At 44.6% G+C, this 16,335-nt stretch overlaps 1 protein-coding gene across 6 annotated transcripts in view; it reads left to right on the forward strand.

The window, feature by feature from the left end:
* LOC146869905 (vesicle-fusing ATPase-like) overlaps nt 1-16,335 on the forward strand; it is a 1,998,451-nt gene that overhangs the window by 677,362 nt on the left and 1,304,754 nt on the right. Inside the window, exon 2 of one of the 6 annotated variants that reach the window (XM_085624089.1) lies at nt 96-186. The exons of the other annotated variants lie outside the window; for them this stretch is intronic. The gene's annotated coding sequence lies outside the window, so the exon portion shown is untranslated. The remainder of the gene's footprint in view (nt 1-95; nt 187-16,335) is intronic. 6 annotated transcript variants of the gene reach the window in all.

The following is a 16,335-nucleotide window of genomic DNA, read 5'->3' on the forward strand; positions in this document are numbered from 1 at the left end:
GGTAAATGCAAGGTTCCTTAGTATTGTTCTGGTCAGACTGCATGGAAGCACTCAGTGCTCGGCTTGATTTTTTTTTTTTTTTTGCGTCATTCCAGGAAGAGCAACACGATTCTATGTGGGAAGATGTATCCAGGGAGTGGCTGAGAAGAGTAATGATGTCCTAGAAAGATATCAACATTTCTCAAGGTATCAGTGGGCCAGCACAAGTTTGGAGGATTCAATAGTTGCTAATATTGATTTAGTTTAGGCCACTTTTGATTAGTTTAATTTAGACCAAAAGTTGCTTAGTTAATGACATTCCATTGAGGAGATTCGGCTCCAAGAAAGTGTGATTGTTGTGAAACTGCTTCAAATTAGCGTGCCTTATATTTTAAATATGTGGCAAATGTGGGTGGAGAACAGCAAGCATAGTAGAGTCCATCCCTCATCTTTGGTCTGTGGTGTGTGGCTCATGGGAAGTTCTGGGATAGAAGCTGAATTAGCCCGGGTCATTAAAAGGTCTGTGGTCCTCCAGCCATGAGTTGGAAGGCCTCGGTAAGTCACTTAGGAGTGCTTGGCACCCAATGCTCCATATGTCAGCAGTGCCCAGTACCAAAAAGAAGAATGGGTAACGATTTCCTATTGCAGATTTCAACATTTCATGCCAAATTAATAGTAGGATTTAATTTTGATAGCAATCGTCACCATCATTTCCGAGGTTCAACTTAAGAACTGATTTTTCTTTATATTTTATTTTTATATTATTGAGACAGTTTCATTTAATTGTGGGGTCAAGTCCAGCTCCTCAGTACCATAGATGACTGAGGTGCTGCAGGCAGATATGCCTGTGCTTCCACTGCTGCTGTATAATGGATATGTAATTGATATCTTGTCATCCTCCTCGGCCACCAGGTCATCCTAGCAGTACTGGGTGTTGCACTGGGAGGGTGAAAGCACACAATTCTAACAGATGCAGGTGGCTGAATCTTGTTCAGCAGCCCTAAGACATTCAACATGCAAGCAGTCCCACACTGAGGAAACCCACTGCAAATTGATTTTCCCACAGTCTGCTCTGTTGAAGGTGAGAAATAACTTGCATATTCAGTAAAGGTGCAGTTTGCTCATAGTTCTAATTAGCTAAATACAGTTCCTATTACTGCTAACAGCCGAGCATGTTTGAAAGGTAAATAAGTTTGAGTTTTTACTAAATCATAGTTCAGACTCCTGGTCTTTGTTCAACAGACATATATTTTTTAATAACATTTGAACAACACTCCATTGAAGCATCCTTCTTTCGAGTGATGTCTTGTGGCAATATTAAGGGTACATTATAATTCACCATCATGGCCTGGACAATGGTCAGTGTGACAGCAAAAGTTCGGGGAAAGGAAAAAATCCAAAAGCCAGTCCTTGATAATTGGTAGGGTAAGGTTATGAGAGGCAAGTTCACGAAGAAAGGATGTGTGTAACACAATGCAGCGACAGACTCACACATCACACTCACATCACACACACAAATGTACACAATTCAAACTTCTCACCCACACTTTCAAGGCTTGCATAGCACTTTCCTAGCATACTTCAACAATTGCCTGCTTTTTCAAACCTCCCAGACACCTCCACACAACCAGACTATTACTTGCACACGTCCCACGTATACGGAAAACCAGATCCGGCGGTGGAGCCTTCTCCTACATTGCTACTAAAGTGTGACCTGCCGCAACACATACATGATCCTCCCTTCTTGAATTCTGTGAGAACCTGAAGACCTGGCCTTTTTGAGTAGTCCCACTAGGCCCCAGGTTTGGCCAGGCTTACACCTGTTTAGCGCCAGGATACCCTCTTAGACGAGAGTGCGCTTTACAAATGTACATAACATATAACATAACATGTAACATGACATACCATGCTATCACTATCAGTATGTTAGGAAAGACTTTCCAGATATTTTCAACCCTAGGACCTCCTCTGGAAAGTTTTTTTGCTCCATACCATTTTTATCCATCCACTTGGCACACTTTGTGCTGTACCTGACTCATCCTATCGAACACGGCTCTTTTTCCTTAGGGGAACAGTAATGGCTTTCTCACACTGGTTTCGAGTGTACACAACCTAAGTGATGAACCTGGGTTAGCGATATCCCTAGTGGGAAATGGTTTCCGAATGGAATCTATTATAAGTTAACACGTCCTGGGAGACCTGTCTCTACTGATGGTTGTGGTGAGAAGTAGCAGAACTGCTTTTCTCTCTTGTTTGTACTTCATCTTTATCAACCTAGAGGAATTCCGATGCAGTGTTTTCATAACTTGGTTGTGCTAAATGGTATGAGCAGGAGTCTGATTCAAGTCAAAAGCTGCATCTGGAAAGGTGACCAGATGTTCAGCCCCGGTAAGACATGTTATAAATACATGACTTTACCTAGTCAGAAAATCGGATGTTGCTGCAGGTAAAAGCCCACAATAAATGAATTTTGAGCAGAATGACTGCCTTCAGCATGAACCTGTAGTGCAGTCCGTCTTGTGTTTATTGATGTGACTTCCTCATTGAAATACCTGTGCTTGTGCTTATCTACCAGCGTGAGTAATCCATTGTCTGAGATCATTGTTTTGATTAACCACTTACCCTTTCACCTACCGCTCTGTCTTCGCTTTGTTCATGCTTCTGTTTATTTACGCTTGTTCAGCCAGAAGATCTCCAAGTGTTGCCTAATGGCATACTTGACTTCTCTCAGGTGCCTTAAAGCTTACACCCTGGTATAGTCAATATACCATACTCTATTCAGAACCCAATTAAAACGAAAACCCTTGTGAACAACATACATTTAGTCTCCAGCTTAACAGCTTTCTCCATGTCTTTTTTAGCTCAAATGATCTACAGGTCAGCTGTGTAGTTAGTGTTTAACTATGTGTCCTGTATGTTCTTCTGTTGTAACACCTAGTGCTGGGAATCATGATCCTTACGTCTGCTGTTCTATAAGTACCTAATTGGTATACATGATCTTCTTTTCTGTTGATATACTTCCAGTAGTATTATATTTTGTGTAGATAAAGATTAATAAAGGTGTTGAAAAGTAGATTATTAGTAGTGGTAAATATTCATCTACCACAGGCAATAAGGCCACTAACACAGTCTAGGGCTCAGAATAGGTCTCAGAAAATTATTCACACGCTCAACTCTTGGTAGCTTGGCTGCAAGCATGCAGGCTTCACTTCAGAGACCGGTATGTAAAGCATTTAAAAACACCAATTCAGTAAATAATTAAGACATAACACACAATAAAAACCCAACACCAATTTATAAAAATAGGAAATATTTTTATCTTTAAAATGGCACCAAAATGAAAAAAATCCAATGTAGGGACCAGAGATATGCATTTGTAAAGATTTTGCACTATATAGTACATAGAAACCTGTATCGTCTATAGGGACATCGGGTCACGCTAGACCGGGACAAAGTCAAAGTTTCAGGCCAACCGCGATGGAGCCCTCTGCGGCTACCGCTCGCGGTAGGCCTCTCTCAAAGTCTTACGTTCTGCTTAGAAACTTTTCTGGATCTTTTTCTCCTGGGGTCCCTCGACGCTCTTCACCAGTCAGGATTAGGTGAGGGTTCACCGGCTTGCCTTGTGACGAGCTCCCATTCAAACTTATGGAACTCAGCCCTCTGGAGCTTTCCAGCTGGCGAACCAGAGATCCAGGCCGGCTCGTGGTTGAAGGTGGGTGGCTTGACTTTCGCAGTTGGTCCCAGTCAACTCTTCTACCTTCGAACTTAGAAACTTTTACTGAGCTTTTTCTCGATCCTCTTTGCCAGGCCGGGCTTGGTGAGGGTTCGCCGGCTCGGGTTTCGACCACCTCCCAGTCAAACTCTGGAAGTTGGACCTCCGGAGCTTTTCAGCAGGACCAACCTGAAGGCAGGCCGGCTTATGAATGAGGGTCGCTGGCTTGGCTGACCTGGTCAAGTCGGTGCACTTATGGAGCTTTTTCCCAAAGTTGCTCCAAACTTCTTCAAACTTTTGAAACTTTTTCCTGAAGTTTCTTTGAGGGTCCCAAAGTGTCCAAAACCTACTCTAAGGGTCCGGAAGTTCCAAGATGGTCCTTGAAAGTTTAGGGCTTCAATTCCCACAGTCCACTTGGACAAAATCCTAACAAATCCACTGGAGTCACTCTAGGCTGGGGATTCTTGGTGGCGATGTTCCAAGTATTGTATTGTATTGATACTTATATAGCGCTGCTGTGACCCCACGGGTATCCTGGCGCTGTGATGTAGCACAATATTACTGGTGCTGGGAGATTAGGCAGGTTGGAAAGGTTAGGCTTTCGGAAAGAGCCTTGTTTTAAGGCTCTTTCTGAAATCAGTTAATGAGTCGAGCTGTCTAATCTTCTGTGGTAATTCATTCCACAGCCGGGCACCCACCACGCTAAACGCCCTCCCGCCCATCCTAGACCGTTTAAATCTAGGAATTACCAGCAAGTTGGCGCTGGAAGAGCGAAGCTGTCTCTGAGGGAGGTACCAGGTGAACTTTTCCTGAAGAGGGATTGGACCCATCCTATGTGTTGCTCTGTGTACCAGACAAAAAGTCTTAACTTCTTTTCTGTACATTTTAGGACTAATCAACAACAGCATGTTGTTGGATGTATCAATACCATTCTCCTAAGTCCTTGAATTATATTTTTCTGCAAAGCATAGCGTTAGTTTTTAATTAATTACTGAATGCCATGTTAACCTATGTGGCTGGGGATCTACAATAGGGAAAATGGACTGGGCGATTTCTCCCAACACCAGGGCTTATAAAACATATTTTATAAGGACCCTGCTTATATCTACAGGGCCCCCACCCCTGGAACACCTTAGAGAGACTTTAGGGGTACTGAATAGGTAAAAATATTGCAGATCCTCACTCCACAGTGTTCCTAGCACAAAAGTCGATTTTGGGAAGCACTTTACTACAATGAGGGAAGTGAAATGTGCAATTTCACAATCCCCAGGGTATTTAAAACCTATTGTACAAGGTTCCCTGTATAAGTACCTGACCCCCCAACCTGGGGCACCTAGGTGAGACCCTAGGGTTACCTGTATGCCACAATATTGTAGTTTATTAATTTTAAGTGCCCCAAACAAAAAAGGCGAGTTTGGGCTCAATTTACATTTTAAAAGTAGTCCTGCAACACAGGGCTGCTATTAATCGATCAGATCCTACGGGTCGAGTGGTTTGACCACTACCATATCCTATTCCACTTCACTCAACCAATCAAACATCAACCCCCCACCCAAGAACCCCCAAATGGACTAGAACTCTTAGACAGCTCTCCATGGACGACTTTCAAAAAAGGGTATGCTCACTCCTGCCTACCTCCACGGATGATCTCTCTAAATCGGAACTCACCACTCACTATAACTCTACTATGTCTTCCATCCTTGATCAAGTAGCCCTCCTGAAACAACAAAAAAAACAGGAACATTCCGTCCAGATCATGGTTCAACTCTGACATCAACGCGGAAAGAAGACAACTAAGAGCACGAGAACGACTATGGAGGAACAACCCCTCTAAAAGCCTCCACGAGCAACTCAAAGAAACCCGAAGGAAATACAAAAAACACAATAACAACGAAAAAAAACACCACCTTCTGCACCACCCTGGACACCGCGAAAAATAGACCCAAAGAACTATTCAACATCATCCGACAACAAACATCCAAGCCCTCAGCTGCCCCTGGCCAGGCCTTCAAAGACCTATGTGACAACTTTGCCATCTTCTTTAAAGACAAAATCTCCAAGATTGAGCTCTCACTTGACATCAACCCAAACCCCTCATGCACTAACCCACCCCCAGAAACCGAAGCCAACCCACGCAAACACCCCACAAAATCCTGGAAATCCTTCAACCCCATACCCGAAATCGAGATTCTCCACCTCCAAACCCACATCTCATGCACTCGACCCATAACCCACTTTTTTTTTCATCCACTCCTAGAAGTATTACTACGGGTGTTCCACAGGGCTCAACATTGAGCCCACTACTCTTTAATGTTTATGTGACACCACTGATTTATATGGCGGAAGGGCTGAGCGCTAAAATCATAGCCTACGCCGATGATACCCAGCTGCTGTTTACCTGGAAAAAAGATGAGGTATCTCTGGACTCCGCTAAAAACTACCTGACGGAGGTTTTTAAATGGTTAGCACAGGCACAACTCAAATGTAACAAGGATAAGACTGAGGTTCCCCTCTACCGGTCTTTCCCGCAGAATTTTAGGGATGACCTGAGGCCCGAGGGCTACCCTATGCCAAAAACCATGGGTAGCCCAGCTAAAAATCTGGGGGTATGATTTGGCGAGGACCTTAGATTCCTTACACAGATTAATAAACTGGCGGGAGTGTGCTTCGGCACTCTGAAACTCCTTAAGAAATTTTTGCCGCTACTGCCGAAAGCAGCGGAAGAAATGGTGACCCGCGCTCCTATCCTCTCGCGGCTGGATTATGCTAATTCTCTCTACTTTGGCCTTCCCTGTTATCAGCTAAAAAAGCTACAGATCATTCAGAATGCGGCCGCTAGAATGCTATTGGGTATTAAGGGTAGATCCAGCATTAAGCATTTTCTTCAGGATTTGCACTGGCTCCCGGTTGACCAATGCATTCTGTTTAAGGCATTGACTATTGCCCATTCTGCTGTCTACAAAACAGGACCTTTATACCTCAGGAAGCGCTTCAAGTTCTATGTGCCATCGAGACATCTGAGGTCCTGGGGACAATGCCTGGCGGCTGTTCCTCATTACCGCCTCACCAGAATGGGAGATAGCTCCCTCTCTGTAAAGGCAGCTGTGGCCTGGAACAGCCTGCCTTTTGAGCCCAGGAACATCCACGACCTTAGGATGTGCAAAAAGCAGTTAACGCCCTTGCTTTTTTAGTTTTCCAGTCACGTCTCTCACTTCCGCTCTCCCCTGCTCAGGTTTTGGAGCCGTGGCACTTCTGAGTAGTCGCGCGCGTTAAAAATGCTGGCTAACATAACTGACTAAAAAGCTGCAAATCTCCATAGCTCCATTCTGGTGCAAGATCATAAACAGCTCCTTGAGTATTGGCGTCATTCCCGACTGCCTCAAAGTCGGCCAAGTCACACCTCTCCTGAATAAACCCGGCCTTGACACCAACGATTTGAACAACTTCAGACCCGTTTCCAACCTCCCCCTCCTTGCTAAAATCCTTGAAAAATGCATTCTTTTACAACTAACTCAGCACTTAGATAACTTCAACCTTCTAGATCCCCACCAATCGGGATTCAGAAAAGGCTATAGCACCGAGACCGCGATCCTAAACATCATGGATGACATGCACAAATCTCTAGATACCGATAAATGCTGCCTACTCATCCTCCTGGACTTATCGGCAGCCTTTGACACGGTGGATCACAATCTACTCATCAAGGCTCTGCAAGACAGAGTAGGTGCTGATGAGGTGGTACTACAATGGTTCTCCTCCTTCTTACAATACCGCTTCCAAAAGATAAAAATTAAAACCTTCACATCCGACTCACACCCCGTCAACAGAGGTGTCCCACAAGGATCAGTGCTCTCCCCTCAACTGTTCAACATTTATATGGAACCCCTCAACTCCATACTTAAAAAAGCCAACATCACCTTCCACTTCTATGCAGACAACACCTAGATCTATCTGGAAACCTCCTCCTTTGAAGATATTCAGAGACTAAACAACACTCTCAAAGAAGTCCAACATTGACTATCCATAAACCACCTCAAACTCAAACAAGACAAAACCGAAATCCTCCTCATCTCCAACAAAGAAGAAAATCCACAAACCATGGAATGGCTCAAAACAATTGATGCTCTCAATGGTAATCTCACTCCGGCCAACTCCATAAAATCACTAGGAATCACCCTAGACCCAAAACTTGACATGGACAGACACATCAAGAACTCCGCGAAGAGTGCCTTCCTCAATCTGAAGCTTCTCAGCAAAATAAAACCCCTTATCCCACCCAAAGACCTCAAACAAGCCACCCAATCCCTGGTGATATCTCGACTCAACTATGGAAATGCTATCCTCACCGATATAGTGAAATCCCACCTAGCCTACCTCAAAACTACTCTTAATGCAGCAGCCAGAATGGTCACCGGAGTCAGGGAATTTAAGCACATTGCACCTGCACTCAAAGAACTAAAATGGCTCCCAGTAGAGATGCGTGCCAGCTTCAGAACTGCCTGTCTCACGCACAAAGCCCTCCACACAGGGAAACTGGAATATTTGGCTTCCAAACTCAAAAAGGCCGACCAGACAAGGAATCTCAGGAGCTCCAACTCCCTACTGCTCATCCCTATGAAAACACGCAAACAAAAAGCCGCCGCACGATCCTTCGCTGGAAACGCACCCAAAATCTGGAACTCCATTCCAGCACACATTAGGACTATCCCGTTCTTTGTAAAATTAAAAAAACTCCTAAAAGACCTCTTCCTCAACCGTGCCTTCCCGAAACGTTAACCCTCTCTGTAGGTCACTTGCCGACTTCCAGCAGCACCATGCCACTTTGTCACCATTATCTACCTCCTCCAAGTGCCTCTACGCCCCTCCCCGCTCCCCCTCCTCCTTGTAAATGGTTCCGCTCAAGACAGGGTGCAAGGCTCTCTGGACTGCCATGCCTCATTTGTCGCACCTCATGCCGGGACTTTATGAACTGATATGTATACCTATGCCTTATTTTGGGACTCCTGCATCATAATCTGTTGTAAAGCGCTCCGATACCCTCGGGTCTGGCCAGCGCTATATAAAACTCTTTAAATAAATATATAATAAATAAATAAATTAAACTGATCTCATACCTCAGCAGTGCAGAAAGGGCATGCTCTTTTATATACTAGGGACTTAAAGGTAGTTTTAATCCCCCGTCCTTATTATGTGCTAGGGCCTTATAGGGGAATTCATGCCAATCATAGGGGTACCCTAACCCATAGTGTCCCCTAGTGTATGTAGGTGTTTTCACTGTATTCTAAGTGTGTTTTCGGCATTTCACTAGCCATGGGACTGGTTAGGCAGAGCTCAGGGACAGTCAGTCAGTTACCACCAGTACCAGTCAGCAAAATAAAATGGGGGTGCCCAGGGCACAGGATGACTTTGCAACAGAAGGAATATATTAAGATTTATAATTGATATGCATCTATTATAATACATATTGCTGGAAGCATGGGATACTGATTGATTTCTTTTCTTCTTCTTTATTTTTAACAAACTAATGCTCAAGAAATAAAGTACTTTGTTCAGAAATTCTTGAATTGCATGCAACGCTTGAGAAATTTGATAGCCTGCAGAGACCCGTCCTTCTCTCGAAGTATACAACAGTGTGCAACCAAACTGCAACTTGAATGTCAAATTCCAAACCATTCACACAGAAGCATCAGAGCTGCCTGGGCCCTCCACGAGGCAAGCTTCAAACGTGTTTATAGAGGATTCACTCTGTTACTTCCTCTCACATTCCCACTGCACCTTTCTGATCCATTTTAAACTTCAATGTAAACCTGAGGAATATAAGCCATTACACATGAATTTTGTTAAAAATCCGCTGTACATGTATGTTTTAGGGAATCATGTACTGCTGCTGTGCTTTTCTTGTTCTCTATGTCTAAGGAAGCTTTGTATGTTAGCTTGTTGTGGCTCTTCTGTGTGCGCTGAAAGCTTGGATTGCTACAGCCTGTACTGTAACTCCTATGCAAGCTGCGGAGAAACCTCTAACATTTGCTGCCCATTTGGACGCAGCCTAGGCCTTCGACCGGGTCTGCTGGAAGTATCTCTGGGGGGTTCTTGAGGGGCTGGGCATGGGCCCCATCTTTGTCCAGACCTTAGGGAATTGTTACCGGGGAGCCTCCGCTAAGATCCTGCTGAATGGCACCCTGACTCCCAGTTTTGACATCCAGAGAGGGACTAGGCAGGGGTGCCCCTTATCCCCCCTCTTATTTAACATTTATATTGAGCCCTTGGCGCAAGCTATTAGGTTAGATTTAATCTGTCCTTTTAAATCATTAAATTATCATTGCAAAATAGCACTGTATGCTGATGATATTATTATTTACACCAGCGATCTGGAGGCAACTATTCCACGGCTCTAAAATCTGTTGGAGGAATTTGGCTCTATTTCTGGTTATCTAGCCAATTCCTCTAAAACGGAAGTGATGTGTTGGAACACCGACTACAGGGGAGGCCCCATTAGCAATGAATTTAAGTATCTGGGTATAAAAATTGTTAAAGATCTGAACATAATCCCCCTGATTAACCTGGAGAAAACCATAAAGGAAATCAACCACCTCTTCGCCTTGACAATCTATGGGAGGGTCAATTTGGTGAAGATGAGTATTCTCCCTAAGCTGACCTATCAATGCAGTTCCTTTAGTCTTCCCCAGTAAGAGCATTAGTAAGATCCAGGGGAAAATCGGGAGCTTCATTTGGGGGCATAAAAGCGCTAGGATGTCCTGGAAAAAGTTGAGGAGGAAGCTCTCGAAAGGTGGGTTGGCCCTTCTGGACATCAGTTGGTATTTAATGGCCTTTCAATTTAAGGGTATCAGGACGCTGCTTTCAATCCCAGATGATACAACATGGGGTAGGCTCCTGGGTGAGATGGCTATGGTCGAGGGGGGAAGTGGAGGAGAAGGGTTTCTATATAAGTTCGGGGCCCCAAGATACTTTAAACGTGTGTGTCTTAAGGTCCTTAAGGCCGCCCTGGAGAAATGGTATAAAGCGAGATGCAGATGGGGTATTGGATATTGCTCTGATTTTGCTTCCATATGGGATTCCCCCGGGACCCCACTCTGCCTTAGAGAAAGCTTGGCGATACCAATCAAGAGAGCTGGTGTGGCTAAATGGTCTGATTTGTTGGACGTAGATGGGATTCTTCCATGGGAGGTCTTAAGAGCTAAGATAGGCCCTACGCTCTCTAAGTTTAAGTATTTTCAACTTAAATCATGGTACGAGGCAGAAGTGGGTGAACTATGTGGAAATTGGGAGCTAGAGTTGCTATTGCAAAATGTCCAGCCAAAAAAGAAAGATATCCATGTGGTATACAAGGCTTCTTGAAGCAGATGATATAGATATTCCACCTCAATCATCGGTTTGGAACCAATCACCCCTCGGCAACAATATTGAAGACTTTTTCAAGCCATCTTTTAAACTACTTTATAAACACATCAAACCAGCCAGTTTAAAAAAGAATAATTTTTTTGTTTTTAACAAACTCTACTACACCCCGGCCAAGAATGCTAAGTTTGCTCCGCTCCCCCCTCCAAAATGCCCTAAATGTAAATCACCGAATGCGGACGACATCCACATCTTTTTTGAATGTCCGGAGTTAAGATCTTACTGGAAAGATGTGGGGGACTCCTTATCGGACACCTTCGAAATAACCATTGAGATCAATCTCCAGCTGGTGTTTTTTGGGGGTAATGGCTCTACTAACTGGGTGTTATCACAGATCCATAGGGGACTGCTGATATACCTCATATTGCTCGCTTGGAGGGAGATTTGTATAAAGTGGAAAGACTCTATCCCCCCGAACAGAGAAGGCTGGCTTAAAACCTCGTTTAGTATGGCACGCTTAGAGCAAGAAGGAAGCAAGGGAACATCGCTTAACATTTGGCATCCCCGCCGGGTCCTATGATTACACCAAGCCTCTACTACCCGGGGCAGGTCGGGCCAACCTAGGCAAATGCAGTTAGCCGTGAGGCGCCCAGTTGTAAGTTATGGCGGCTTGTTAAATCTGCAGATGTCTTTTGGTGAGATGAGGACAAAAAAACAAACAAAAAAAACATTTGCTGTCCATACTCAAGCTATATTGTGTGATTCAAGGGCTTTCACTGCTGCTGCCTGTACTGTACCTCTCTTCTGCAGGTCTGAAGCATGGTCTGTGGCTGCCCCATAATGAGTTTGTGATTGTATCAGGCAAGCTTGCAATGCTGTTGGCTGTATTTTGCATTTTCTGTGACTGAGAGAAGCTTGCTGTGCTGAAGTGTGTGTGGTACCAGTGCCGGTTGTAGGAGAAATGTTTACACTGCTGCTTAGTTGTACCTGTGGTGCTTGCATGTGTGTGTTTAAAAAAAAAAAACAAGATCCTGGCCATTTGGCTGGTGTTAGAGTGTAGTTCTCCTGTCCCCCAAAACTACAAGAAGTGAGACTTAAAAACTTTTTGACAGCTTTCTGCCTAGAGTACTGACAGCGTTCGGGATAGCTATCCTAGTGGCAGCTACCGGCAGTGAATACGCAGTTGGCCTCAGTTTGCTGGTTTGCCCCGCTGAAGAAGATCTGACTTTCCCAAATATTTCATAGTCTTAACTTAGAGGGCTGCACAGAGACATAGAGGCCTTTCGAGGCACATATGCTGGACTTCATCTGCCATCGTCGACGACTGCACCAGGGCCCCACTCTCTAGCAATCCGACATCGTCGAGTGCCACATGGGATCCAGCTTACCTCTTCGACAACCACTTTTTCTCCATAAAAGTTCTTAAGTCCGAAGGTAAACTTTCCACTGGAACAAACCTGTTCCCTGTGGCCAAATGTCAATCTATTGTAGTGGTCTTATCTTTTGACTTTGATCCGGTCTGGCGTGACCAGATAGCTGCAGTACCCACTTTGTGGTTTTTGGCACTTTTTTTATTCAAAGGTAAAAAAAATCATATTTCCTGTTCTATGCATTCGATTTTTGTTGTTTTATTGTAACTTTATGCATTAATTGTCACTCTATTTTTCTACATTGGTTTAGAATGGGTTTTTATTGTGTTTTCACTTTATTATTGTTTGAATACTGCATAAATACTTTACAAGTTGCCTCTTAGTTAAGCCCGACTACTTTGTGCCAAGCTACTAGAGGGTTAAGCACAGGTTTATTTAGTGGTTCACCAAGACAGGGATTGTGATTGTTATTTGAGGTGTGTCCCACCCCTCTCAACTAATACTCCACTTTCATACAATCATAATATTAAGCCCAGTAACATTCCAGGACAAGATTCATTACTACCTATCTGGATGCAAGTGGGGTGTCCTTTAACATTCCAATCTCGACAACACCCCACCTTCGTTTCTAAAACGGAAGTGTCTGTCGCCCTGCAAACTACAATCTGAGAAATAGGGGATGGGCTCAACTGACAGGTGGCAGCCCCCCCCTTACCCACTCTGAGCGCCTTTTTTTCCCTGTTTAGGAAGATAAAGATAATTTCCTACATCCTCATCACAATGTTACTGCCAACAGAAAGATAAAAGGGAAAGCACTGTGGAAAACGCCATCAGGGGAGATCACCACCTGGACGAAGCAGATGCTAAGACTGTAGTCAGAGTGAACATCAGTTGTAAATCCTTGGTATCTCAGTAAAGTGTCAAAGCCTTAAGACTTTTCTGCACCAAGGTTTCCAGACCCTCTGCCATCTGAAGCTGAAGTCTCACCTTCTGGGTCCACTCCATGCCTCCCCTGCACATATTTTGGCCATCTTCGTAGTCATGTACCCATATCTCTCTCTCTCTCTCGTTTTCTCTTTCTCTCTCTTTCTCTCTCTCTCGCTCTCTCTCTCTTTCTTTTTCTGTCTCTTTTTTCCCTTTCTCTCTATTTCTCTCTTTCTCTTTCTCTCTCTTTCTTTCTCTCTCTTTCCCTCTCTTTCTCTCCCTCTCTTTCTCGTTCTTTCTCTCTTTCTCTTTCTTTCCCTCTCTCTCTCTCTTCCTTTCTCTCTCTTTCCCTCTCTCTCTCTCTTGTTTTCCCTTGGTGGATTGCTTTGAGCTTTGCAGGGTATGTCAACATGTACTTGATCTGCACTGAGCAAAGTTTGCTTTCACCCTCAATAAGCAACTTCCTTTGTTGCTGAACCAGATGTGTATAGTCTGGGAAAATCACAATTAGCCAAGATTCCAGGGTGGCGGTTGGCTTGGTGCATGGTGTTTTGGGGCTCGTGTCACAGTCCAGGTAGTTAAAACGTTTCAGAATGATGGGGCGGAGGGCACACCTGGGGGTGTACCTCAATGATGAAACACCCTAAGAGTTCTTCTGCCATTACCAATGTTGTAAACCAGTCGGTGATGAACTTGTCAGGGTGCGAGCCCCCTATACCCTCCGGGACCCCCACCCGTTGCAGGTTGTTTTGCCTGGATCTGCCTTCGGTGTCTTTGGCACGTCTTTCCAACAGCACTGATTTACCCCACAATTGGGAAATGTCAGATTGGCTAGTTCACAATTTGTCCTCTGCTGTAGAAATCCGGCTTTCCACTTTGGTCATTTCATCCACTACATTGCGCAAACCCTGTTGGGAGAAAACAACTCTAACCCAACAGTCTATCTGCCCTTCAAGAGCCTCGCAGGACTCTAAGACTATCTGAAGCATGGCGTCTGAGGATGCCTGCTCCACACCCACATGAGGTAGGTAGTTGCCTCCAACGACTGCACTTTGTGCTTCAGCTACAGGTCTGGTGAATTTGTCAATTCTGCCCTGTGCAGTCCTAGGATGCTGACATTGGTGTTCATCATGATGCATCGCAAGTCATTTTCTGGTCCTTTTAGGCCCTCACCTCTCATCCTCCAACTTCCAAGTAGGCTCCCATCAGGCCGCTGGGCAAAAAGCAGTCTTGGGTGACCCTGTCTTACCTGAAACTTTGGGGGGAGGGTGCAGGAAACTGCCCCTGCTGGCACTAAGCCCAGTCGGAGCCTGCCAGGCTGCATGGCACCACCTCCATGTTCTTCTCTGCCGCCAGACCTCCTCAGCTGTCACTGTAGGACCAGGGCCACTACGTATCTCATCATGGTCTCTCAATGTCTGGAACCAGTGATTAAGGGTCTTCCTTTATGTCAACCCTTGGCCAGACCACAGTTTGCCAGTCAGTCTTCTTCCTGGTGGCACACTTCACCTCCTGCCAGTCCTCCATTGTAGGCCGCACTGTGAAGGATCACTCACAGGAGTGGCACAGGCAGCTACTGCAATGCTTCTTGCACACACAATACCTAAAGACTCCAGGGCCATGCAGTGTGGACTTCAATGGCCGATGGCTATGCAAGATATTTGAAGGATTCTAGGGACTCAACAAGAGCCTCACTGAGTTGTGGCTGCCATCTTGGGCAGGCAAACCACGCCTCTGTCTGAAAGAATATTGATATAAATATTAGAAAGGACCAGTGCTAGCACAATGTCATTTTGAGCGACGTAGTTTAAAATGCCGATGAAGTGTCAGAAAGCAATTTAACATATCACGTCCTATTCTTACAGTATTGAAAATTGAGCAGAGATGGAGCACCATCCAGCCCAGTGGTATTGCACAAACACAAAACAGGCTACAACATGAGCTACTATTACTTGACATAGTATTTCACATTGAATCCTAACCACTTTGTTCATTCCTTGAAAAGCCTATTAATAGCTGTTAAGACAGTCTTTTTCCTAAAATGTGCAGCGTAAAAGCTAAAGACGTAACAATTTAACAGCATGGCCAGATCAGTGCTTAAAGCTGGCATGTAATGTATTCCAAAATGTGAAAAGATCAAAGTGGATGCTAGAGACAATAGAAGTGCTTATGTGAGTCTTTGTGAATGAGTATAAGTGAATTGTCACTTGGAAGAATGTAGGACATAAAGTTCATGAGTGGTGTTGGAGTTGGGTAATATTTTACTGCTGTGTATACCACTCACACTCTGCCTGTGTGTATTATGCCTGGAGAGTTAGCCTGGAGTCCAAGCACCATGTTGATTCAGTCCTTGGCCTCTCTTGAACTAACTGTCCTCATGACGTCATTGTCATGCCAGTTGTGACATAACTTGTTCATAACATTCAAAAGACAAGGTAGCACATTGCAAGTTGAAGTTGCTTATGAGGGCAGACACATCATATTTAAAAATTTGATGTAGAGAACGGGTTATAAGTATCCTCTTAACATAATCCATCACAGATTGTGCCTTGCTTATTACAGTAGATTTGTGGGCCCGTGGAAGGGACAGGGAAATTGTTACTCACACATGGAGACATGTTGTAGTTCAGTGGGACTGTTGCGGTCTCTGAAGAGGAATTTTTAAAGGAGGTGCTGACTGGAAAGTGGGGGATATAAGAGACTAGAGAACTTGTGGTGAGAGGGAGGCGCACACTTTAGGAGGATGAAGCATTTGCAGGAGAGATGGACTTTGTGAAGTGGCGCGAGAATGCTCAGGATGGGGAGCTGGAGAGAAAGAGACCCAAGGCCTCTCAGAAATAGGGTATTCGAAGGGAGGAAGAATCGTGGGGGAGAGGCAACACGTAATTGACTAAATAGCAAGACATAATTGCACAAACAGAAACTTCTCAGACTATTTCATAACCAAGTTTAAAACCACAGGCCTTCTGGCTTTTTAGGTCTCGCCTAGCGAAA

This window comes from Triturus cristatus, chromosome 1_1, assembly GCF_964204655.1.
Source record: "Triturus cristatus chromosome 1_1, aTriCri1.1, whole genome shotgun sequence".
NCBI lineage: Eukaryota > Metazoa > Chordata > Amphibia > Caudata > Salamandridae > Triturus > Triturus cristatus.